This window comes from Ranitomeya imitator, chromosome 1, assembly GCF_032444005.1.
Source record: "Ranitomeya imitator isolate aRanImi1 chromosome 1, aRanImi1.pri, whole genome shotgun sequence".
NCBI lineage: Eukaryota > Metazoa > Chordata > Amphibia > Anura > Dendrobatidae > Ranitomeya > Ranitomeya imitator.
The window spans coordinates 134974768-135000829 of NC_091282.1; positions in this window are offsets into that span (position 1 = coordinate 134974768).

Genomic DNA, 26062 nt, shown 5'->3' on the forward strand with positions numbered 1-26062 from the left:
GGCTTGTGCTGGACACGTTGCCGACTACACAGCAGGGGAACAGCTGGCGGTGCTGAACCCCACTGACACATCACCTAGTGTTTTTTTCTGTGTAGACAACACTTCCAGGTGGCAACTGACAGTGTTGAAACCCAGGGAATCAAAGAGGAGCAGAGTGTAGGCCGAAGCCTGCAGTGGAGCAAGTTGAAAGGGAACCTTTAACCCCCCCCCCCAGGCATTTGTTGCTGAAAGAGCCATCTTGTACAGCAGTAATACTGCACATGGAAAATGGTGGCTCCGAAAATTATGCTCCTTGCAAACGCTGAAGTACACACTCATATAATGTGTCCCCTCACACCGTCAAACCATCCCGGAAGTGGGACTTTCCTTTGTAATGTGACACAGCACAGCCGTCATTCCAACCCCCTTGGTGCCGGGCACCACCTCCTCAACGTTGTTTGGTTCTGTCACGGAGCCCGCACTGTAATGTTATCCCTTGGCCATGCACAGTTAGCGGTGCCCGTCTTCTGACATCATGTAGGTGTCAGGCTGGCAGTGCCTGTGCGTCCAAGCTGCCCGAGATCCAACCTTGCAGTGTCATCTAATGTAGTCCCACTGCGGGCCAGGGATCCATGGGCATGCGCAGTGCATATCATCGCCTCTCACTCACCTCCTTCCTGCTTCTTCAGACTGTGCGGCGTCACGGCCGTGGCATGCTATTAGGGATCAGCTGACGCCGCCTAGTCTGAAGAAGCGTGAAGAAGGGGAGTGAGAGGCTAGTATATGCACTGCGCATGGCCATGGATACCAGGCCCACTGTGGGATCACATTAGACGACACTGCGAGGTGTGATTTCGGGCAGCGTGGACGCACAGGCGCAGCCAGGACGACAACAAATGATGTCAGAGGACGGGCAGCGCAAACTGTGCATGGCCAAGGGATAACATAACAGCGCAGGGTCCATGACGGAATCAAACAACGCTAAGGAGGCAGCGCACGGTGCCAAGGGGGTAGCAATGACGGCTGTGCTGTGTCACATTACAAAGGAAAGTCCCACCTCCGGGACGGTTGGACGGTGTGAGGGGACACATTACATGAGTGTGTAGTTCAGCGTTTGCAAGGAGCATAATTTCAAGAGCGACCTTTCCCTTGTGCAGTATTAGTGCTGCACATGGTGGCTCTTTCAGTAACAAACGCCTAGGGGGGGGGGGGGACAGGTCCCCTTACATTTTAGTTGTGCCAGCGTGGCGGTCGCATGACACGTTGCCGGATACACAGCTGGGGATCAGCTGACGTTACTGAACCCCAATAACAGAGGAGCGACTGTTGACTGTGCACACAGCACTTCCAGGCACCAACTGGCGGTGTTAGAGCCCAGGGACAGCAGGAGGAGCAGATTGGAGGTATTGCCGCACACACAGCTGGGGATCAGCTGACGTTACTGAACCCCAATAACAGAGGAGCGACTGTTGACTGTGCACACAGCACTTCCAGGCACCAACTGGCGGTGTTAGAGCCCAGGGACAGCAGGAGGAGCAGAGGAACAGAGTGTAGGCCGAAGCCTGATTGGAGCAAGTTGAAAGGAAACCTTTAACCCCCCCCCCCAAGACGTTTGTAGCTGAAAGAGCCATGTTGTGCAGCACTAAGGATGCAAAAGGAAAAGGTTGCTCTTTTAATTATGCTCCTTGCAAACACCGAAGTAAACACTAAAAATGTGTCCCTTTATACCGTTAAACCGTTCCGGAGGTGCGAATTTCCTTCGTAATGGGACACAGCACAGCTGTCATTCCTATCCCCTTGATGCCGTGCGCTGCCTCCTCAGCGTTGTTTTAAGCTGCCACGGAGCCTGCGCTGTTCTGTTAGCCCTTGGCCATGCCCAATTAGCGCTGCCTGTCTTCTGACATAATTTGGTGTCAGGCTGTCAGTGCCTGTGCGTCCACGCTGCTCCAGATCCCACCTCGCAGTCTCATCTAACGTAATCCCACTGCGGGCCTTGGAACCATGGGCATGCACAGTGCATAACCTCGACTCTCACTCCCCTCCTTCCCTCTTCTTCAGACTGTGCGGTGTCACGGCCGTGGCATGCTAGGGATCAGCTGACGGCGCACAGTCTAAAGAAGGCGGAGGGAAATGAGCGAGAGCCCGAGGGGAAGATATGCACTGCGCATGCCCATGGATCCCAGGCCCGCAGTGTGACTCAATCAGAAGACACTGCGAGGCGGGATCTCGGGCACCGCGGCCGCACAGGCGCAGCCAGCCTGACACCAAATTATGTCAGAAGACAGGCAGCGCAAATAGGGCATGCCCAAGGGATAACAGAACAGCGCAGGCTCCGTGACAGCTTAAAACAACGCTGAGGAGGCAGCGCATGGCACCAAGGGGGTAGGAATGACGGCTGTGCTGCGTCACATTACGAAGGAAAGTCCCAGCTCCGGGACGGTATAACGGTATCAGTGAACACATTTTATAAGTGTTAAGTTCTGCGTGTGCAAAGAGCTAAAAAAAAAGAGCTACCTTTTCCTTGTGCAGCATTACTGCTGCACAAGATGGCTCTTTCAGTAACAAACGACGGGGGGGGGGGGGGGACAGGTTCCCTTACATTTAGGTTGTTGTGCCAGCGTGGCGGTCGCAGGACACATTGCCGGCTACACAGCTGGGGATCAGCTGACGTTACTGAAACCCAATAACACTGGGTCGTATGTTTTTACTGTGCAGCCTGCACTTCTGAGCCGCAACTGGCGGTGTTGGAGCCCAGGAATAGCAGTTCAGGTGGTAGAAAGATGAACACAGCAGGAGACCTGGATGACACCCAATTACTTAATCAGGCAGAGGAGTGGCAAATTCCTGCGAGATCCAGGCCTGGTTCATTTTCAGGAAAGTAAGCCGGTCAACGTTATCGGAGGATAGTCGCATGCGACGGTCTGTTAGTACACCACCTGCGGCACTAAAGACACGTTCCGATAAGACACTAGCCGCAGGGCAAGCCAGCACCTCCAATGCATACTGGCTTAGCTCTGGCCATGTATCCAGCTTAGAGACCCAAAACTTGAACGGGGAAGAGCCGTCTGGGAGTACAGTAAGAGGGCAAGCCATGTAGTCTGTCACCATCTGACGGAACCGTTGCCTCCTGCTGACTGGAGCCGCCGGTGATGGTGTAGACATTTGGGGCGGGCACACAAAAGTGTGCCAGAGTTGTGCCATACTGGGCTTGCCTTGGGCAGAGGCACTGCTTCTGCTCCCTCTTTGGGCAGAGCCTCCCCCACTGCCTCGACGCACTGAGCTGCTTTGTAAAGCACTAGCAGCACTCCTCTCAGTTGGACAGGAGAAGATGATGGAATTCACCAGTGTGTCGTGGTACTCCCGCAATTTACGCTCCCGGGTCAACGCAGGGATGAGGTTTTGGACGTTGTCCCGGTAGCGAGGATCGAGGAGGGTGAACACCCAATAATCAGGCATGTTGAGAATGTGGTCGATGCGGCGGTCGTTTCTCAGGCACTGCAGCATGAAATCCACCATGTGCTGCAGAGTGCCAACCGGCCCAGAAACGCTGTCCCCTGCTTGAGACATGATCTCTGCCCGCTCGTCATCACCCCACCCTCGCTGTACACACTGACCACTGGACAATTGTGTCGCTCCCTCCTCTGGACGGAGCTCTTCCTCCTCCATTGACTCCTCCTCATCCTCCTCACAAATTGGCCCCTGCGTACCCCTTTGTGAGGAACCACGTGGCGCTGACTCTCCAGAAGCTGATGGAAAAGGTGACTCCTCATCCTCCACCTCTTCCACCACATCATCCCTTAACCCTTGCAAAGTTTGCTGAAGCAGGCAGATAAGGGGGACAGTCATGCTGACTAGTGCATCATCTGCACTTGCCATCCGCGTGGAATAATCAAAAGGACGCAAAACCTGGCAGACGTCCTTCATAGTGGCCCACTCTGTGGTTGTGAAGTCTGATCGGCGCTGACTGCGACTTCTTTGCGCCTGATGCAGCTGGTACTCCATAACTGCTTGCTGCTGCTCACACAACCGCTCCAACATATGTAACATGGAATTCCACCGGGTAGGTAGGTCACATATGATGCGGTGTTCCGGAAGGCGGAATCGGCGCTGCAGAGCAGCAATGCGGGATCTGGCCAAGCTGGAACGCCGCAAGTGAGCACACTCTAGGCGGACCTTGTGCAGCAGGGCATCAAGATCCGGATAGTCCCTCAGAAAACTCTGCACAACCAAATTGAGCACATGTGCCAGACATGGGATGTGAGTGAGGTTGCCAAGGGCCAAAGCTGCCACCAGATTTCGGCCATTGTCACACACTACCATGCCTGGCTGGAGATTCGCTGGCAGTAACCACACATCGCTCTCCTGCTTTATGGCATTCCAGAGCTCCTGCGCTGTGTGGCTTCGATGCCCCAATGAAACTAGTTTCAAGACGGCCTGCTGACGTTTGGCCACGGCTGTGCTCATGTCGGTCATAGGTAAACGTTCACGGGTCCATGTGGGGGTGGACTGTGACGGATCCTGCAGAGAGGAATCAGAGGAACTGGTGTAAGAGGAGGAGTCGATGCGTACAGACTGGATTCCTGCAATCCTTGGAGTGGGCAGGACACGTCCTGCGCCACTCGCACGATCTGTACCTGGCTCAACAACATTAACCCAATGGGCAGTGAGGGAAACATATCGCCCCTGTCCATGCTGACTGGTCCACGCATCGGTGGTGAGGTGGACCTTGCTACTGACGGCGTTCAGTAGCGCATGTTTTATGTTTGCCTCAACATGCCTGTGCAGGGCAGGGACAGCCTGCCTGCTGAAGTAAAAGCGGCTGGGCACCTTGTACTGTGGGACTGCCAATGCCATCAAGTCACGGAAGCTGTCAGTCTCCACCAGCCTGAACGAGAGCATTTCCAGGGACAACAGTTTGGCAATGCCTGCATTCAGAGCCTGTGCTCGGGGGTGGTTGGCCGAGAATGCCCGCCTTTTCTCCCATGCCTGTACTACCGATGGCTGTAGAGTAGACTGGGAGTGTGAGGATGACTGGGAAGGTGGTGCTGTGGGTGGAATTACACAAGGTCTCTGGGAGGAAGCCAAACCAGCTGTGCGTGAGCTGGAGGAAGAGGCAACACGAGCTGAAGAGGTGGTAGCTGCCGCTGTTGGTTGGCCTACATCTTCAGTGTGTTTCTGTAACTCCACCGCGTGCCTGGTCCGCACATGTTTCCACATATTTGTGGTATTGAGGTTGCTGACATTTTTCCCTCTTTTTACTTTATGATGACACAGCTTGCATTTGACAAAACAAATGTCATCTGCAACTGTGTCAAAAAAGGACCAGGCACTGCAAGTCTTGGGAGCGCCCTTTTTGGCTTTGGAAAGAGACAGGCTCCTAACGGGTGCCAAAGTGGAGGCTACAGGCTCCGCAGTCTTCCCCCTCCCTCTCCCTCTTTGGCCCGTAAGAGGAAGCTCTTCCTCTGAGCTGCTCCCACCACCTTCCTGTTCCTCACGCCACGATGGGTCAAGGACCTCATCATCTCCACTACCCTCTGCCACCAACTGCTCCTCCTGGGTAGTCTCAGCAGCACAGTACGCACGAGAAAGCGGCACCTGAGTTTCATCATCAGATGCGTACTGCGCTGTGGTCACCGGAGGCACTGGCCCACCTGCCTCTTCAGAGTCAGAGAGAAAAAGGTGTTGGGCATCACTGCACACTGCCTCTTCTTCCATTTCTCCAATGCTGCTTGGCTGGCCCCCTGTTTCCAAGCCAAGAGATTCAGAGAACAGAAGTAGAGACGGCTCCTGTCCTGGGCTCTCTGACTGCCTGGCCAATTTGGCAGGTGGTGAAGAGACAGATGGCTGCTCTCCAGTGCTCTGTGCCTGAGAGGATGTGGCACTAACTGAAGTCGATGCCGAGGCGTTAGCTGCCATCCACCCGACAACGGCTTCAATTTGGTCTTCACGCAGCAGCGGTGCACGGCGCTCTCCGACAAAGCTGCGCATGAAGGACTGTTCCCTGCTGAAACTGAGTGACGACGAGTCACCGGCGCCCGCAGCAGGCACAGAATCACCACGTCCTCTCCCTGCTCCTCTCCCTGCTCCGCGCCCACGCCCACGTGCCTTACTCCCTGCCCTCTTCATCTTGGTTGACAGATAAAGATAAGCAGAAAAGTACTAAGGCCTTAGTGTGCTTATTCCTGTAATGCTCCTCCTAACAGGTGTAAGAAACACTAATGTTGTAAATTGTGGACTAAACTTTATTATTTTTCAAATGTGGCCTACACAAGTGTAAGTTGTGTTTGGTGAACTTAACCTTTTTTTTGGTGCAGATCGGGCTACAGAGCTAGTTTAAATCACACGGAGACCGTGCAGACAGCCGTAAACGGCGCTGCAAGGCCAAGAAACCCTCCTCTAGGTTATCCTATATAGTGTTTTTCCACTATTTAGCTGGATACAAGTGGAAAGACACTAATATGAATTTTTTTTTTCAAATTTTAAACTGGCTGCACTATTTGAAAAAAAGGAAATTGTTTTTCAAGGTATGAGGCAGTAACGCACCCTGAGCTGAATCCAACCGGCTATGGCTGCACACAGACTACAGGGCGAGCTGGGCTCACACGGAGACCGTGCAGACAGCCGTAAACGGCGCTGCAAGGCCAAAAAACCCTCCTCTAGGTTATCCTATATAGTGTTTTTCCACTATTTAGCTGGATACGAGTGGAAAGACACTAATAGGAATTTTTTTTTTCAAATTTTAAACAGGCTGCACTATTTGAAAAAAAGGAAAATTTTTCTCAAGGTATGAGCCAGTAACGAACCCTGAGCTGAATCCAACCGGCTATGGCTGCACACAGACTACAGGGCGAGCTGGGCTCACACGGAGACCGTGCAGACAGCCGTAAACGGCGCTGCAAGGCCAAAAAACCCTCCTCTAGGTTATCCTATATAGTGTTTTTCCACTATTTAGCTGGATACGAGTGGAAAGACACTAATAGGAATTTTTTTTTTCAAATTTTAAACAGGCTGCACTATTTGAAAAAAAGGAAAATTTTTCTCAAGGTATGAGCCAGTAACGAACCCTGAGCTGAATCCAACCGGCTATGGCTGCACACAGACTACAGGGCGAGCTGGGCTCACACGGAGACCGTGCAGACAGCCGTAAACGGCGCTGCAAGGCCAAAAAACCCTCCTCTAGGTTATCCTATATAGTGTTTTTCCACTATTTAGCTGGATACGAGTGGAAAGACACTAATAGGAATTTTTTTTTTCAAATTTTAAACAGGCTGCACTATTTGAAAAAAAGGAAAATTTTTCTCAAGGTATGAGCCAGTAACGAACCCTGAGCTGAATCCAACCGGCTATGGCTGCACACAGACTACAGGGCGAGCTGGGCTCACACGGAGACCGTGCAGACAGCCGTAAACGGCGCTGCAAGGCCCAAAAACCCCCCTCTAGGTTATCCTATGTAGTGTTTTTCCACAATAGAGCTGGAGACTGGTGGAAAAACACTAATAGGAAATTTGAGAAAAAATGTGCAGCAGGCTGCACTAAGAGCAAAAAAGAACAACTGTGTGAGGCAGTGTGAACCCCCCCTGAGCTGAATACAACCGGGTATATGGCTGCACACAGACTACAGAGTGAGCTGCACACACACACACACAGAGACCTTGCAGAACGCTGTTAAAACAGCGCTGCAAGGCAAGAGCAAGGTGAACAGTGAAGAACACACAGCGTTTTGCTAAATTAGCCTTTGGAAAGGAAAATAAAGCAATTAGCTAGCTCAACTGGCCCTCAGTTAGAACACAGCGTCCTGTCCCTAACTGAAATCACAGCAGAGTGAGCGCAAAATGGCGGCAGCGCTTTTTTATAGTGCAGAGTGACATCATTTCAGCAGCCAATCCAAGCCTTGCCAGTACTTACATGCCCACCATGCTAAACAGGATGTGCCCACACTTTCATTCATTCCTCATTGGCTGCTGCGTTCAATTTGAATTCTGGGAACTTCCGATTCCGGTATCCGATACGCGGGAAGTATCGGAATTCAGTATCGGAATTCCGATACCGCAAATATCGGCCGATACCCGATACTTGCGGTATCGGAATGCTCAACACTAGTTACCAATGGTTTTCTTGGTGGCTGTGATCCCAGCTGCCTTGAGCTCATTAACAAGTTCCAACTGTGTAGTTTTAGGATGATCTCTCACGTTCCTCATGATCAAGGATACCCAACAAGGTGAGATTTTGTATGGTGCCCCAGATCGATGACGATTCACAGTCATTTTGTATATCTTCCCTTTTTTTACTATTGCACCAACAGTTGTCTCCTTCTCAACCAGTGTCTTACTTATGGTTTTGTAGTAATATACCACACATAGACTGCTATACAGCCTGAAGGTCGGAAAATATCAATATAACAAAATCAGGAATAACCTTTCTATTTTTTTAATACCAAAGATAAAATACTAAATTTTTATTATTATAAATCCTAAAACCATGAGCCAGCCACAGACAATTATTCACAAAAAAACACACAACCGTGCACTCTAGATATTCCCTGCAGCTGTTAGTCCTATATCAAATTTTACCTGTCAGCGGAGGTTGGCACCCTAAACAATAATATGAGATTGGCGCCCCCACTCACCGTCGGCTGGCCCTATATCTCCTGCAATGAGCCCTAATTAAAGTGTCTCATACGGGCCACCAGCTGTACATGACAGGAAAAATATAAATCGAATCATATGGATGAACTTAATTGAAGCAGGGTGCAGTACACGGACAGAGACAATGGTGCAAAAAACAAAAAAAGTGCATGTGAAAACAAATATTTAAACTCTCACTGTCCCTTACTGATATTCACCTGCCTAACTGCGGGGGTTGGCACCCTACTTGTCAGCGGATATGGCGCCCCCACTCAGCGGTGGCTGACCCTGGAAAAACCCTATTGATATATAATATTAACCTGATAGGTTAGCTGGGTTATAACCATGTCTAGAAATGATCATTTAAGGCATTTAAGGCCATGATATGTGGATGCATCCACATATCATGGCATCCTGATGATCCGTTGAGGTGAAACGCGTAGCGGCGTATAAACCATCATCTCTTGATAAGTATCATGTTTTTTGCTGTCATGCCTTGCATATGCTTGTAACTTTCAGCTGATAATCAGAGCTGAAAAATGATGTTTGTTACATTGCCTTAAATGATCATTTCTAGACATGGTTATAACCCAGTGGTGTTTGCAGCATGCACAGTCAGAATCAGTCCCTCACTCCAGATGATTCCTATCTCGACAGTATGTTGCGATTGTCTCGGACCGAGGAAAACGGCCGACAAAAAGTCGGCTGCTGGGAGCTGCCCCATAGCTTAACATTGGTCCGAGTGCAATGCGATTTTTTATCACATTGCACTCGGCCGTTTAAAACGCCAGTGTGACGCCGGCCTCATAGTTTGTGAGCAACAATTGCAGAGCCCCTGGCGAGCCAGAACAGGTTAAATTCCCAACAACTGATGCTATTTTGGAAACTACTCCCCTCTAGGAGTTCATCTGTGGGTATAATAAATGTTTTGATATCAGAAATTTATTAACAATTTCTTTACCATTGGAATGTGAGAAAATGAAAAATTAATTTTTTACAATAATAAGTTAATTTAACCCCTTTACCCCCAAGGGTGGTTTGCACGTTAATGACCAGGCCAATTTTTACAATTCTGACCACTGTCCCTTTATGAGGTTATAACTCCGAAACGCTTCAACGGATCCTGGTGATTCTGACATTGTTTTCTCGTGACATATTGTACTTCATGATAGTGGTAAAATTTCTTTGATAGTACCTGCGTTTATTTGTGAAAAAAACGGAAATTTGGCGAAAATTTTGAAAATTTCGCAATTTTCAAACTTTGAATATTTATGCAATTAAATCACAGAGATATGTCACACAAAATACTTAATAAGTAACATTTCCCACATGTCTCCTTTACATCAGCATAATTTTGGAACCAATTTTTTTTTTTGTTAGGGAGTTATAAGGGTTAAAAGTTGACCAGCAATGTCTCATTTCTACAACACCATTTTTTTTTAGGGACCACGTCTCATTTGAAGTCATTTTGAGGGGTCTATATGATAGAAAATGCCCAAGTGTGACACCATTCTAAAAACTGCACCCCTCAAGGTGCTCAAAACCACATTCAAGAAGTTTATTAACCCTTCAGGTGTTTAATAGGAATTTTTGGAATGTTTAAATAAAAATGAACATTTAACTTTTTTACACAAAAAATTTACTTCAGCTCCAATTTGTTTTATTTTACCAAGGGTAACAGGAGAAATTGGACCCAAAAAGTTGTTGTCCAATTTGTCCTGAGTACGCTGATACCCCATATGTGGCAGTAAACCACTGTTTGGGCGCATGGGAGAGCTCGGAAGGGAAGGAGCGCTATTTGACTTTTCAATGCAAAATTGACAGGAATTGAGATGGGACGCCATGTTGCGTTTGGAGAGCCACTGATGTGCCTAAACATTGAAACCCCCCACAAGTGACACCATTTTGGAAAGTAGACCCCCTAAGGAACTTATCTGGATGTGTGGTGAGCACTTTGACCCACCAAGTGCTTCACAGAAGTTTATAATGCAGAACCGTAAAAATAAAAAATCATATTTTTTCACAAAAATTATATTTTTGCCCCCAATTTTTTATTTTTCCAAGGGTAAGAGAAGAAATTGGACCTCAAAAGTTGTTGTCCAATTTGTCCTGAGTACGCTGATACCCCATATGTGGCAGTAAACCACTGTTTGGGCGCATGGGAGAGCTCGGAAGGGAAGGAGCGCAGTTTGACTTTTCAATGCAAAATTGACAGAAATTGAGATGGGACGCCATGTTGCGTTTGGAGAGCCACTGATGTGCCTAAACATTGAAACCCCCCACAAGTGACACCATTTTGGAAAGTAGACCCCCTAAGGAACTTATCTAGAGGTGTGGTGAGCACTTTGACCCACCAAGTGCTTCACAGAAGTTTATAATGCAGAACCGTAAAAATAAAAAATCATATTTTTTCACAAAAATTATATTTTTGCCCCCAATTTTTTATTTTTCCAAGGGTAAGAGAAGAAATTGGACCTCAAAAGTTGTTGTCCAATTTGTCCCGAGTACGCTGATACCCCATATGTGGCAGTAAACCACTGTTTGGGCGCATGGGAGAGCTCGGAAGGGAAGGAGCGCCGTTTGACTTTTCAATGCAAAATTGACAGGAATTGAGATGGGACGCCATGTTGCGTTTGGAGAGCCACTGATGTGCCTAAACATTGAAACCCCCCACAAGTGACACCATTTTGGAAAGTAGACCCCCTAAGGAACTTATCTGGATGTGTGGTGAGCACTTTGACCCACCAAGGGCTTCACAGAAGTTTATAATGCAGAGCCATAAAAATAAAACAAAATTTTTTTCCCACAAAAATTATTTTTTAGCCCCCAGTTTTGTATTTTCCCTAGGGTAACAGGAGAAATTGGACCCCAAAAGTTGTTGTCCAATTTGTCCTGAGTACGCTGATACCCCATATGTGGGGGGGAACCACCGTTTGGGCGCATGGGAGGGTTCGGAAGGGAAGGAGCGCCATTTGGAATGCAGACTTAGATGGAATGGTCTGCAGGCGTCACATTGCGTTTGCAGAGCCCCTAATGTACCTAAACAGTAGAAACCCCCCACAAGTGACACCATTTTGGAAAGTAGACCCCCTAAGGAACTCATCTTGATGTGTTGTGAGAGCTTTGAACCCCCAAGTATTTCACTACAGTTTATAACGCAGAGCCATGCAAATAAAAAATATTTTTTTTTCCACAAAAATTATATTTTAGCCCCCAGTTTTGTATTTTTCCAAGGTTAGCAGGAGAAATTGGACCCTAAATGTTGTTGTCCAATTTGTCCTGAGTACGCTGATACCCGATATGTGGGGGGGAACCACCGTTTGGGCGCATGGGAGGGCTCGGAAGGGAAGGAGCATCATTTGGAATGCAGACTTAGATGGATTGGTCTGCAGGCGTCACATTGCGTTTGCAGAGCCCCTAATGTACCTAAACAGTAGAAACCCCCCACAAGTGACCCCATATTGGAAACTAGACCCCTCAATGAACTTATCTAGATGTGTTGTGAGAACTTTGAACCCCCAAGTGTTTCACTACAGTTTATAACGCAGAGCCGTGAAAATAAAAAATCTTTTTGTTTTCCCACAAAAATTATTTTTTAGCCCCCAGTTTTGTATTTTCCCAAGGGTAACAGGAGAAATTGGTCCACAAAAGTTGTTGTCCAATTTGTCCTGAGTACGCTGATACCCCATATGTTGGGGTAAACCCCTGTTTGGGCACACAGGAGAGCTCGGAAGGGAAGGAGCACTGTTTTACTTTTTCAACGCAGAATTGGCTGGAATTGAGATCAGACGCCATGTCGTGTTTGGAGAGCCCCTGATGTGCCGAAACAGTGGAAACCCCCCAATTATAACTGAAACCCTAATCTAAACACACCCCTAACCCTAATTCCAACGGTAACCCTAACCACACCTCTAACCCTGACACACCCCTAACCCTAATCCCAACCCTATTCCCAACTGTAAATGTAATCTAAACCCTAACCCTAACTTTAGCCCCAACCCTAACTGTAGCCCCAACCCTAACCCTAGCCCTAACCCTAGCCCTAGCCCTAGCCCTAACCCTAACCCTAGCCCTAACCCTAGCCCTAACCCTAGCCCTAGCCCTAACCCTAGCCCTAACCCTAGCCCTAGCCCTAACCCTAGCCCTAACCCTAGCCCTAACCCTAGCCCTAACCCTAGCCCTAATGGGAAAATGGAAATAAATACATTTTTTTTTATTTTTCCCTAACTAAGGGGGTGATGAAGGGGGGTTTGATTTACTTTTATAGCGAGTTTTTTAGCGGATTTTTATGATTGGCAGCCGTCACACACTGAAAGACCCTTTTTATTGCAAAAAATATTTTTTGCAATACCACATTTTGAGAGCTATAATTTTTCCATATTTTGGTCCACAGAGTCATGTGAGGTCTTGTTTTTTGCGGGACGAGTTGACGTTTTTATTGAAAACATTTTTGGGCACGTGATTTTTTTTTATCGCTTTTTATTCTGATTTTTGTGAGGAAGAATGACCAAAAGCCAGCTATTCATGAATTTCTATTGGGGGAGGCGTTTATACCGTTCCGCGTTTGGTAAAATTGATAAAGCAGTTTTATTCTTCGGGTCAGTACGATTACAGCGATACCTCATTTATATCATTTTTTTATGGTTTGGTGCTTTTATACGATAAAAACTATTTTACAGAAAAAATAATTATTTTTGCATCGCTTTATTCTCAGGACTATAACTTTTTTATTTTTTTGCTGATGATGCTGTATGGCGGCTCTTTTTTTGCGGGACAATATGGCGCTTTCAGCGGTACCATGGTTATTTATATCTGTCCTTTTGATCGCGTGTTATTCCACTTTTTGTTCGGCGGTATGATAATAAAGCGTTGTTTTTTGCCTCGTTTTTTTTTTTTTTTTCTTACGGTGTTTACTGAAGGGGTTAACTAGTGGGACAGTTTTATAGGTCGGGTCGTTACGGACGCGGCGATACTAAATATGTGTACTTTTATTGGTTTTTTTTTTTTATTTAGATGAAGAAATGTATTTATGGGAATAATATTTTTTTTTTTTTTTCATTATTTTGGAATATTTTTTTTTATTTTTTTTACACATTTGGAAAATTTTTTTTTTACTTTTTTACTTTGTCCCAGGGGGGGACATCACAGATCAGTGATCTGACAGTTTGCACAGCACTCTGTCAGATCACTGATCTGACATGCAGCGCTGCAGCCTTCACAGTGCCTGCTCTGAGCAGGCTCTGTGAAGCCACCTCCCTCCCTGCAGGACCCGGATCCGCGGCCATCTTGGATCCGGGGCTCGAGCAGGGAGGGAGGTGAGGAGACCCTCGCAGCAACGCGATCACATCGCGTTGCTGCGGGGGGCTCAGGGAAGCCCGCAGGGAGCCCCCTCCCTGCGCGGTGCTTCCCTGCACCGCCGGCACATCGCGATCATCTTTGATCGCGGTGTGCCAGGGGTTAATGTGCCGGGGGCGGTCCGTGACCGCTCCTGGCACATAGTGCCGGATGTCAGCTGCGATAAGCAGCTGACACCCGGCCGCGATCGGCCGCGCTCCCCCCGTGAGCGCGGCCGATCGGCTATGACGTACTATCCCGTCCAGGGTCAGATAAGCCCAGGGCACCTCGACGGGATAGTACGTCTAAGGTCACAGAGGGGTTAAATAAAAATGTTTCATCTTTACCATAGCTATAAAATAGTACTCTGTACATTATCTTATTAGAAATGCAGATACGGTAAATATATAGCATACATTAGCCACTCTAGATATAATATTTATATATAAACAAGAAACTAAAGTGATATACATAGAGAAAATAGGCAATAAACATAAAAAGAAAAAAGGGGAAAGAAAATACAGGAAAGCCAGGTATTGAGAGATCATGTTTATAAATCTGTATGTTGGTCTATTAGACAAATACACATATTATATTTGTATGTATATGTTTCTGCTCCTTTTAAGCATTATTCCAAAGAAGGTCTTGATTCTTTTTCTTTAAGGAGTGATTCTGTAGTTTTTCAATATACAATGGGAGACCAAGATTATTTGGATGCGGTTTATATTCGTCAACACGTTTCAAAGTAATCATAAGTCAGGACAAATCACAATTTGGCTTTTAGGGGGCAGGGTTTCCTGGAGTAGTTTGTAGCACCATTTGCAGAGCCCCTAAGGGTATGTGCACACGTTGCGGATTCACAGCAGTTTTCCATCCGGTTTACAGTACCATGTAAACCTATGGAAAACCAAATCCGCAGTGCACATGCTGTGGAAAATAAAACGCGGAAACACTGTGGTTTATTTTACGCAGCATGTCAATTCTTTATGCGGATTCCACAGCATTTTACACCTGTTCCTCAATAGGAATCCGCAGGTGTTAAAAAGCAGGTGAAATCCCCACAAAAAATGCTGGAAATCCACGCAAAATCCGCGGGTAATCCGCAGGTAAAACGCAGTGCGTTTCAAAATCTGCGTGGAAAAATCCGCACACGAATCCGCAACGTGGGCACATAGCCTAAGCATCCAAAACAATAGAAATCTGCTCAAGAGGTATGTGCTCATCAGCGTGCACTTACGATGGATCCCAAAGCACCATAGGGTCCCACTGTAAAGAAATGTATACTGCAAATCGATGCCGCTGTCGTTGTAGACAGCTAGACTGAGGGGGTTAGACACCCGCAATCAGCACTAGCACCAATTATGGGCGTCACTGTAGGATGTCAACTGTTGTGAATTCTGCTTTTGGGCTCCCTCCGGTGGTTGTAGGTGGTAATGCAGTTGTCCTTGGGCTGCAGTCTTGGACAGGTGTATCTGCTGATTGCAATTCTGACTGGGGTATTTAGGTTTGCAGGACTCATTAGTCCTTGCCAGTTGTCAATGATTCTTGGGAAGTGTTGGACCTCTGTCTGGCTTCTCCTGCTTAGCTGCCAATTCAGCAAAGATAAGTGTCTGTTTCTTTTTCTATGGCACACAAGCTGTGTGCTTGTTTTATTGTATTCCTGCTCTGTGTGTAGGAGTCTCTGGAGTTGCAGATTGCAGATATACGTTCCACGTCTTTAGTTAGATGGAGGAATTTTTGTATAATCTGCTGTGGATATTTTTGGAAGGGTTTTAATACTGACCGCACAGAACTCTGTCCTATCCTTTCCTATTTTAGCTAGAGTAGCCTCTTGTGCTAAATCCTGTTTTCTGACTGTGTGTGTCTTTCCTCTCCTACTCACAGCCAATATTTGTGGGGGGCTGCCTATCCTTTGGGGTTCTGCTCTGAGGCAAGGTAGAATTCCTATTTCCATCTTAAGGGGTATTTAGTCCTCCGGCTGTGACAAGGTGTCTAGGGCTTGTTAGGTACACTCCACGGCTACTTCTAGTTGCACTGTTAAGATCAGGACTTGCGGTCAGTATAGTTACCACCTACTCCACTGAAAGTTTTCATGCTGCTCCAAGGTCACCGGATCATAAGTCAACTATGATGCATGGCTGGCACTTAGGCTATGTGCCTACGTTGCAGAATTGAAGCAGAATTTTCTGCTTCAAATCTGCACATCCTTGGCAGGAAAAACGCATGCGGATTTAGATGCATTTATATGAGTTTTTGATGTGTAATTGACACGTTTTGCATGTGTTTTTCTGGCGATTTTCAAGCGTTTTTCTAATGCATGTCTATGGGTGCGGAATTGCAGCGATTCCGCAAAAATAATGAACATGCAGCGTTTTTCACCGCGATGCATTTCCGCTGTGGAAAAAAACGCAGCATGGGCACTTCAATTGCGGAATGTATTAGAAATGAATGGGATGCTGTTTGTAAGCGTTTTTTAAGTGTTTCCGCATCGGAAAATCGTGGCAAAAACACTTTAAAAAAATGCAACATGGGCACATAGCCTTAGTGATGATTTTGCCGACTCTGCTTGTGAGCCAGTGCGATCAAAGTGGCGTATATGTACGGCGATTTGCAGAAACTCACTTCCCGCACATGGTACGGTGGATGTTGTGAAACGGGTAAACACAGATGTCTGAATGAGTCTTACCAGGTTAAAGAGGTTTGGGGAAAAAAAAATTCACAGATGAGAAAAAACAATGCCAGAATGATGGTTAAAAAAAGTCACGAGTTCCAAAAATATGTTACAATTGTATGCAAACAAAAAAAGCCTTCTGAATGAGGCCTATGATTTGTCTTTAGATTCCTTTTTTAATGACTCCACAGCAAACTATTTTATGAAGATGTGGTCATAAATGGAATTGTGGATTTGCTATGCATTTCAATCTTTGCACGGCCACATGCCCCCAAATCTACAGCAGTAAAATCCACTGCATGTGAATAGAGCCTTGAGATCTTGTGACTGGTTCAAAAGAAGCAAAATAAATACTTTTCTGTAATAATAAGCATGCCATGTACATTTTGTTTGTTCTTCATGGCATTGAAGAAAAAAACAGCAGTTAATGTCCATTTTTAACACAACAAGGTTGATGGTTTTCCATTATTCATGTGATTTCATGTCCACATAATGCTTAGTGTCATATTCTACAAGTTTGCAATGACCTCAGTGATAGATTACATGCTATTGTAGGAAGCTTAATCAGTTCAATGAATTATTAATTGCAAGTGATCATCAGAGACACATAAAGATGCAGATCACGGCATCCCTTTTAGAAGGGAAGACCAATTTCCTATATGCATCTAGAACATATATAAATCAGATTATTATAAAATACATGTGGGTGAAATATTCTACCATACAGTATTAATATGATGTAAGAATTGCAAAAGTAAAGACAAATTTACTTGTACTCATGTATAAACTATCAAAATGAATTGTAGAAAGCAAATGAAAAGCCCAACAGTGTAAAATCTGTACAAGAAGTTCTCTGGTTTATGCTGGCCATACACATCAGATAACTCTGCTGAATCCACATTTAAGTGATAGCCATTTATCTCTAACTAGATGGTGGCCCGATTCTAACGCATCGGGTATTCTAGCATATGCAAGTCCACGTAGTATATTGCCCAGCCACGTAGTATATTGCCCAGTCATGTAGTATACAGCACAGACACGTAGTATATTGCCCAGCCACATAGTATATTGCCTAGTCACGTAGTAGATTGCCCAGCCACGTAGTATATTGCCCAGCACAGAGCCACGTAGTATATTGCCCAGTCACGTAGTATATTGCCCAGCCACGTAGTATATTGCCCAGCCACGTACTATATTTCCCAGCCACGTACTATATTGCCCAGCCACGTAGTATATTGCCCAGCCACGTAGTATATTGCCCAGCCACGTAGTATATTGCCCAGCCACATAGTATATTGCCCAGCACAGAGCCACGTAGTATATTGCCCAACCACGTAGTATATTGCCCAGCGTCGTAGTATATTACCCAGCCACATATTGCCCAGCACAGAGCCACGTAGTATATTGCCCAGCCACGTAGTATATTGCCCAGCCACGTAGTATATTGCCCAGCATCGTAGTATATTGCCCAGCCACATATTGCCCAGCACAGAGCCACGTAGTATATTGCCCAGCCACATAGTATATTGCCCAGCACAGAGCCACGTAGTATATTGCCTAGCCACGTAGTATATTGCCTAGCCATGTAGTATATTGCCCAGCCACATAGTATATTGCCCAGCACAGAGCCACGTAGTATATTGCCCAGCCACATAGTATATTGCCCAGCCACGTAGTAGATTGCCCAGCGTCGTAGTATATTGCCCAGCCACGTATTGCTCAGCCACATAGTATATAGCAGAGCCACGTAGTATATTGCCCAGCACAGAGGCACGTAGTATAGAGACTTAAAAAAAAAACACATGGGGTGCATTAAAAGAGGTCTGGATACACATGATGAGAGCATTATACTGCCTCTGTACAAATCCCTAGTTAGACCGCACATGGAGTACTGTGTCCAGTTTTGGGCACCGGTGCTCAGGAAGGATATAATGGAACTAGAGAGAGTACAAAGGAGGGCAACAAAATTAATAAAGGGGATGGGAGAACTACAATACCCAGATAGATTAGCGAAATTAGGATTATTTAGTCTAGAAAAAAGACAACTGAGGGGCAATCTAATAACCAAGTATATAAGGGGACAATACAAATATCTCGCTGAGGATCTGTTTATACCAAGGAAGGTGACGGGCACAAGGGGGCATTCTTTGCGTCTGGAGGAGAGAAGGTTTTTCCACCAACATAGAAGAGGATTCTTTACTGTTAGGGCAGTGAGAATCTGGAATTGCTTGCCTGAGGAGGTGGTGATGGCGAACTCAGTCGAGGGGTTCAAGAGAGGCCTGGATGTCTTCCTAGAGCAGAACAATATTGTATCATACAATTAGGTTCTGTAGAAGGACGTAGATCTGGGGATTTATTATGATGGAATAGAGGCTGAACTGGATGGACAAATGTCCTTTTTCGGCCTTACTAACTATGTTACTATGTTACATATACTCAACTATAACCCGTTGAAGTCCTGCTATACTTACCATTTGCCGCCTTTCTCACTCATCTCCACGCTCCCGGGATCGCTCCATTGCAAGCGGCAGCTTGCGGTCCCGTCCCAGGGCTGGTGTGAGCAGGACCTATGATGACGTCGTGGTCACATGACTGACCGTGACGTCACAGCAGGTCCTTGTCGCACACCAGCCCTGGGACAGGAGCGGAACCTGCCGCTTGCAATGAGCGATCCCGGGAGCATGGAGAGGAGCGAGAAAGGCGGCGGAGGGTGAGTATAGCAGGTTTTGTTTTTTTAATTTATTTTTAACATGACATATTTTTACTATTGATGCCGCATAGGCAGCATCAATAGTAAAAGGTTGGGGACACACCGGGTTAATATCAGCGGTAACGGAATGCGTTACCGCCGGCATTAACCCTGTGTTAGCGGTGAGCGGAGGGGAGTATGGAGCGGCCATTTTCTTCCGGACTGTGCCCATCGCTGATTGGTCGTGGCTGTTTTGCGGCGACCAATCAGCGACTTGGATTTCCATGATAGACAAGGGCCAGGACCAATATCCGTGACAGAAGGACAGACAGACGGAAGTAACCCTTAGACAATTATACATATAGATTACTCCATACACATGCAAGCTCAGCTCAGTTGATAATGCATGTTTGACACGCAGTGCGCAGATAACCCAGTACACCGGGCATGGGTCAGATGCTTCTGGTCATCGGTGATGGTGGTGGTGGCCGTGCCTGGTCCCTGGCCCACTGGTGGAGTGAATAGGGAGCATAGCTGCAGATATGTGGGGGTTGACACCAATATTTTACTGTTCCCTCCTCATGATGTGATGCGTTGGAGGGCACAGAGGAGGTGGAGGATTCAGCAGGCAGGCATGATGTTAAACAAAAGCAAACTTTACTTTCAATGGCAGCAGGTGTAAACGAGCAGATGATGGTACATTTTCGTTTAAGGCAGTTTGCATGATATAAGCTATCAGCAGCAGATACAGAAACCAGGTGTATGTGAGGAGTGCTTTGCAGCAAGTCTATCCAAGGTCTAAGCTGGAATCCAGTACTGACATTGTGAGGGGTAGCAGGGTCGTAGTCGTGGCTGACATATATTGCTCAATCGCACCCTGGTTCCCTGTCACATGAATACAATGTCCCCTTTTCAACTTCTTTCATGATCCAGACCGGGCTTTGGGTCTTGCCTCTCCTTTCCCAGTCTGGTCATGTCAGGGGTTAACTTTCTCTGCCTCGTTCCGGTGTTGGGTCTGCTAATTAGCTGAGCTGCATACTGCAGGCAGTGTCAGTTATATTTCCTGCCTACGGCGTGTGTAGCTAGCTCTGGTGAAACCCTGATTTGTCCTGCTGCATTTAGCTGACTCTCTTCACGCCCCTGACTCTGTTTGTCCAGTACTGTCCTTCTGGTGCTCCTTTGACTCTGTGTCTGGAATTTTCCTTTGTACTATGCAACTCTCAGGTATTTACCTGGCTTGTCTGACCATTCTGCTGCCACCTGGTGGTAGCCTCGCTGCAGTTCTGCTGGTCTGCTCTGCGCAGGATTTCTGCCCTCCCTCCAGTCTGCTGACATCTAGTGAAGTCTGCACTTACCTGTGGAGCTGCAGCGTGACATTATAACTTACCAGAAACAGGGTTTTTTTCCCTTAACCCTCTCTCTATTGATCTGCTTTGTACTCTTGCGGATCAGATGTCAAATTTGACCCAATTGATGCAGATGTTGTCTGTGGAACATAGAACCCTGGCCACTTCCCATAATATACTCCAGAGGGAACTGACTGAAACGGTTAAGTCTTTTTAGGGTTCTATGGCACATTCAGCCTGTAGGCACACCGACCCATTGATATATCTTTACACTCTCCTGAACTCACGGTAAGGCTCCCAAATACTTTCTCTTGAGAAAAGGAGAAGTTCCGTACATTCAAAGAGAGTTGTAAGTTACTTTTCTCGCTTAGATCCAGATCCTCATTTTGACTCCTCAGTCCTCAGTCAGGACGTGTTTTCCGAAAAAGAGGCTGAGGTATTGTTACCACATCGCCTCTATGATTGTACCATTAACCTCATTCCGGGTGCTCAATTGTCCAAGGCCCGTTTGTAGAATCTTTCCGGCCTGTATAATCTTATTCATATTCGGGAGAGGATAAGTGGAAAATGGCATTTCTCACCTCTGAGGGTTTGTTTGAAAATGTGGTCATGCCCTTTGGTCTCACTAACACGCCAGCGTTTTTTCAAAATTTCATTAATGATGTATTTTCTGACTTTATTGGGCACTTTATGGTGGTTTATCTAGATGACATTTTCATCTGACAAAGAATTTCGTATTGGTCATTTACATGCTGTTCTTCAGAGGTTACAGGAGAACTCTCTGTTCACTAAACCTGAAAAGCATTAATTTTGTGTCCAGGAGCTGTCCTTTCTGGGGTTCATCAATTCTACCAAGGGGTTTCATATGGACCCTGGAAAAGTACAGGCCATTGTTGATTGTGTGCAACCTAGAGACCTCAAGGGTCTTCAGTAGTGTTGAGCATTCCGATACCGCAAGTATCGGGTATCGGCCGATATTTGCGGTATCGGAATTCCGATACCGAATTCCGATACTTCCCGCGTCTCGGATACCGGAATCGGAAGTTCCCAGAATTCAAATTGAACGCAGCAGCCAATGAGGAATGAATGAAAGTGTGGGCACATCCTGTTTAGCATGGTGGGCATGTAAGTACTGGCAAGGCTGGGATTGGCTGCTGAAATGATGTCACTCTGCACTATAAAAAAGCGCTGCCGCCATTTTGCGCTCACTCTGCTGTGATTTCAGTTAGGGACAGGACGCTGTGTTCTAACTGAGGGCCAGTTGAGCTTGCTAATTGCTTTATTTTCCTTTCCAAAGGCTAATTTAGCAAAACGCTGTGTGTTCTTCACTGTTCACCTTGCTCTTGCCTTGCAGCGCTGTTTTAACAGCGTTCTGCAAGGTCTCTGTGTGTGTGTGTGTGCAGCTCACTCTGTAGTCTGTGTGCAGCCATATACCCGGTTGTATTCAGCTCAGGGGGGGTTCACACTGCCTCACACAGTTGTTCTTTTTTGCTCTTAGTGCAGCCTGCTGCACATTTTTTCTCAAATTTCCTATTAGTGTTTTTCCACCAGTCTCCAGCTCTATTGTGGAAAAACACTACATAGGATAACCTAGAGGGGGTTTTTAGGGCCTTGCAGCGCCGTTTACGGCTGTCTGCACGGTCTCCGTGTGAGCCCAGCTCGCCCTGCAGTCTGTGTGCAGCCATAGCCGGTTGGATTCAGCTCAGGGTTCGTTACTGGCTCATACCTTGAGAAAAATTTTCCTTTTTTTCAAATAGTGCAGCCTGTTTAAAATTTGAAAAAAAAAATTCCTATTAGTGTCTTTCCACTCGTATCCAGCTAAATAGTGGAAAAACACTATACAGGATAACCTAGAGGAGGGTTTTTTGGCCTTGCAGCGCCGTTAACGGCTGTCTGCACGGTCTCCGTGTGAGCCCAGCTCGCCCTGTAGTCTGTGTGCAGCCATAGCCGGTTGGATTCAGCTCAGGGTTCGTTACTGGCTCATACCTTGCGAAAAATTTTCCTTTTTTTTCAAATAGTGCAGCCTGTTTAAAATTTGAAAAAAAAAATCCTATAAGTGTCTTTCCACTCGTATCCAGCTAAATAGTGGAAAAACACTATATAGGATAACCTAGAGGAGGGTTTTTTGGCCTTGCAGCGCCGTTTACGGCTGTCTGCACGGTCTCCGTGTGAGCCCAGCTCGCCCTGTAGTCTGTGTGCAGCCATAGCCGGTTGGATTCAGCTCAGGGTTCGTTACTGGCTCATACCTTGAGAAAAATTTTCCTTTTTTTGAAATAGTGCAGCCTGTTTAAAATTTGAAAAAAAAAAAATTCCTATTAGTGTCTTTCCACCAGTCTCCAGCTCAATTGTGGAAAAACACTACATAGGATAACCTAGAGGGTTTTTTTTGGGCCTTGCAGCGCCGTTTACGGCTGTCTGCACGGTCTCTGTGTGAGCGCAGCTCGCCCTGTAGTCTGTGTGCAGCCATAGCCGGTTGGATTCAGCTCAGGGTGCGTTACTGCCTCATACCTTGAAAAACAATTTCCTTTTTTTCAAATAGTGCAGCCAGTTTAAAATTTGAAAAAAAAAATTCCTATTAGTGTCTTTCCACTTGTATCCAGCTAAATAGTGGAAAAACACTATATAGGATAACCTAGAGGAGGGTTTTTTGGCCTTGCAGCGCCGTTTACGGCTGTCTGCACGGTCTCCGTGTGATTTAAACTAGCTCTGTAGCCCGATCTGCACCAAAAAAAAAGTTAAGTTCACCAAACACAACTTAACACTTGTGTAGGCCACATTTGAAAAATAATAAAGTTTAGTCCACAATTTACAACATTAGTGTTTCTTACACCTGTTAGGAGGAGCATTACAGGAATAAGCACACTAAGGCCTTAGTACTTTTCTGCTTATCTTTATCTGTCAACCAAGATGAAGAGGGCAGGGAGTAAGGCACGTGGGCATGGGCGCGGAGCAGGGAGAGGAGCAGGGAGAGGACGTGGTGATTCTGTGCCTGCTGCGGGCGCCGGTGACTCGTTGTCACTCAGTTTCAGCAGGGAACAGTCCTTCATGCGCAGCTTTGTCGGAGAGCGCCGTGCACCGCTGCTGCGTGAAGACCAAATTGAAGCCGTTGTCGGGTGGATGGCAGCTAACGCCTCGGCATCGACTTCAGTTAGTGCCACATCCTCTCAGGCACAGAGCACTGGAGAGCAGCCATCTGTCTCTTCACCACCTGCCAAATTGGCCAGGCAGTCAGAGAGCCCAGGACAGGAGCCGTCTCTACTTCTGTTCTCTGAATCTCTTGGCTTGGAAACAGGGGGCCAGCCAAGCAGCATTGGAGAAATGGAAGAAGAGGCAGTGTGCAGTGATGCCCAACACCTTTTTCTCTCTGACTCTGAAGAGGCAGGTGGGCCAGTGCCTCCGGTGACCACAGCGCAGTACGCATCTGATGATGAAACTCAGGTGCCGCTTTCTCGTGCGTACTGTGCTGCTGAGACTACCCAGGAGGAGCAGTTGGTGGCAGAGGGTAGTGGAGATGATGAGGTCCTTGACCCATCGTGGCGTGAGGAACAGGAAGGTGGTGGGAGCAGCTCAGAGGAAGAGCTTCCTCTTACGGGCCAAAGAGGGAGAGGGAGGGGGAAGACTGCGGAGCCTGTAGCCTCCACTTTGGCACCCGTTAGGAGCCTGTCTCTTTCCAAAGCCAAAAAGGGCGCTCCCAAGACTTGCAGTGCCTGGTCCTTTTTTGACACAGTTGCAGATGACATTTGTTTTGTCAAATGCAAGCTGTGTCATCATAAAGTAAAAAGAGGGAAAAATGTCAGCAACCTCAATACCACAAATATGTGGAAACATGTGCGGACCAGGCACGCGGTGGAGTTACAGAAACACACTGAAGATGTAGGCCAACCAACAGCGGCAGCTACCACCTCTTCAGCTCGTGTTGCCTCTTCTCCAGCTCACGCACAGCTGGTTTGGCTTCCTCCCAGAGACCTTGTGTAATTCCACCCACAGCACCACCTTCCCAGTCATCCTCACACTCCCAGTCTACTCTACAGCCATCGGTAGTACAGGCATGGGAGAAAAGGCGGGCATTCTCGGCCAACCACCCCCGAGCACAGGCTCTGAATGCAGGCATTGCCAAACTGTTGTCCCTGGAAATGCTCTCGTTCAGGCTGGTGGAGACTGACAGCTTCCGTGACTTGATGGCATTGGCAGTCCCACAGTACAAGGTGCCCAGCCGCTTTTACTTCAGCAGGCAGGCTGTCCCTGCCCTGCACAGGCATGTTGAGGCAAACATAAAACATGCGCTACTGAACGCCGTCAGTAGCAAGGTCCACCTCACCACCGATGCGTGGACCAGTCAGCATGGACAGGGGCGATATGTTTCCCTCACTGCCCATTGGGTTAATGTTGTTGAGCCAGGTACAGATCGTGCGAGTGGCGCAGGACGTGTCCTGCCCACTCCAAGGATTGCAGGAATCCAGTCTGTACGCATCGACTCCTCCTCTTACACCAGTTCCTCTGATTCCTCTCTGCAGGATCCGTCACAGTCCACCCCCACATGGACCCGTGAACGTTTACCTATGACCGACATGAGCACAGCCGTGGCCAAACGTCAGCAGGCCGTCTTGAAACTAGTTTCATTGGGGCATCGAAGCCACACAGCGCAGGAGCTCTGGAATGCCATAAAGCAGGAGAGCGATGTGTGGTTACTGCCAGCGAATCTCCAGCCAGGCATGGTAGTGTGTGACAATGGCCGAAATCTGGTGGCAGCTTTGGCCCTTGGCAACCTCACTCACATCCCATGTCTGGCACATGTGCTCAATTTGGTTGTGCAGAGTTTTCTGAGGGACTATCCGGATCTTGATGCCCTGCTGCACAAGGTCCGCCTAGAGTGTGCTCACTTGCGGCGTTCCAGCTTGGCCAGATCCCGCATTGCTGCTCTGCAGCGCAGATTCCGCCTTCCGGAACACCGCATCATATGTGACCTACCTACCCGGTGGAATTCCACGTTACATATGTTGGAGCGGTTGTGTGAGCAGCAGCAAGCAGTTATGGAGTACCAGCTGCATCAGGCGCAAAGAAGTCGCAGTCAGCGCCGATCAGACTTCACAACCACAGAGTGGGCCACTATGAAGGACGTCTGCCAGGTTTTGCATCCTTTTGATTATTCCACGCGGATGGCAAGTGCAGATGATGCACTAGTCAGCATGACTGTCCCCCTTATCTGCCTGCTTCAGCAAACTTTGCAAGGGTTAAGGCATGATGTGGTGGAAGAGGTGGAGGATGAGGAGTCACCTTTTCCATCAGCTTCTGGAGAGTCAGCGCCACGTGGTTCCTCACAAAGGGGTACGCAGGGGCCAATTTGTGAGGAGGATGAGGAGTAGTCAATGGACGAGGAAGAGCTCCGTCCAGAGGAGGGAGCGACACAATTGTCCAGTGG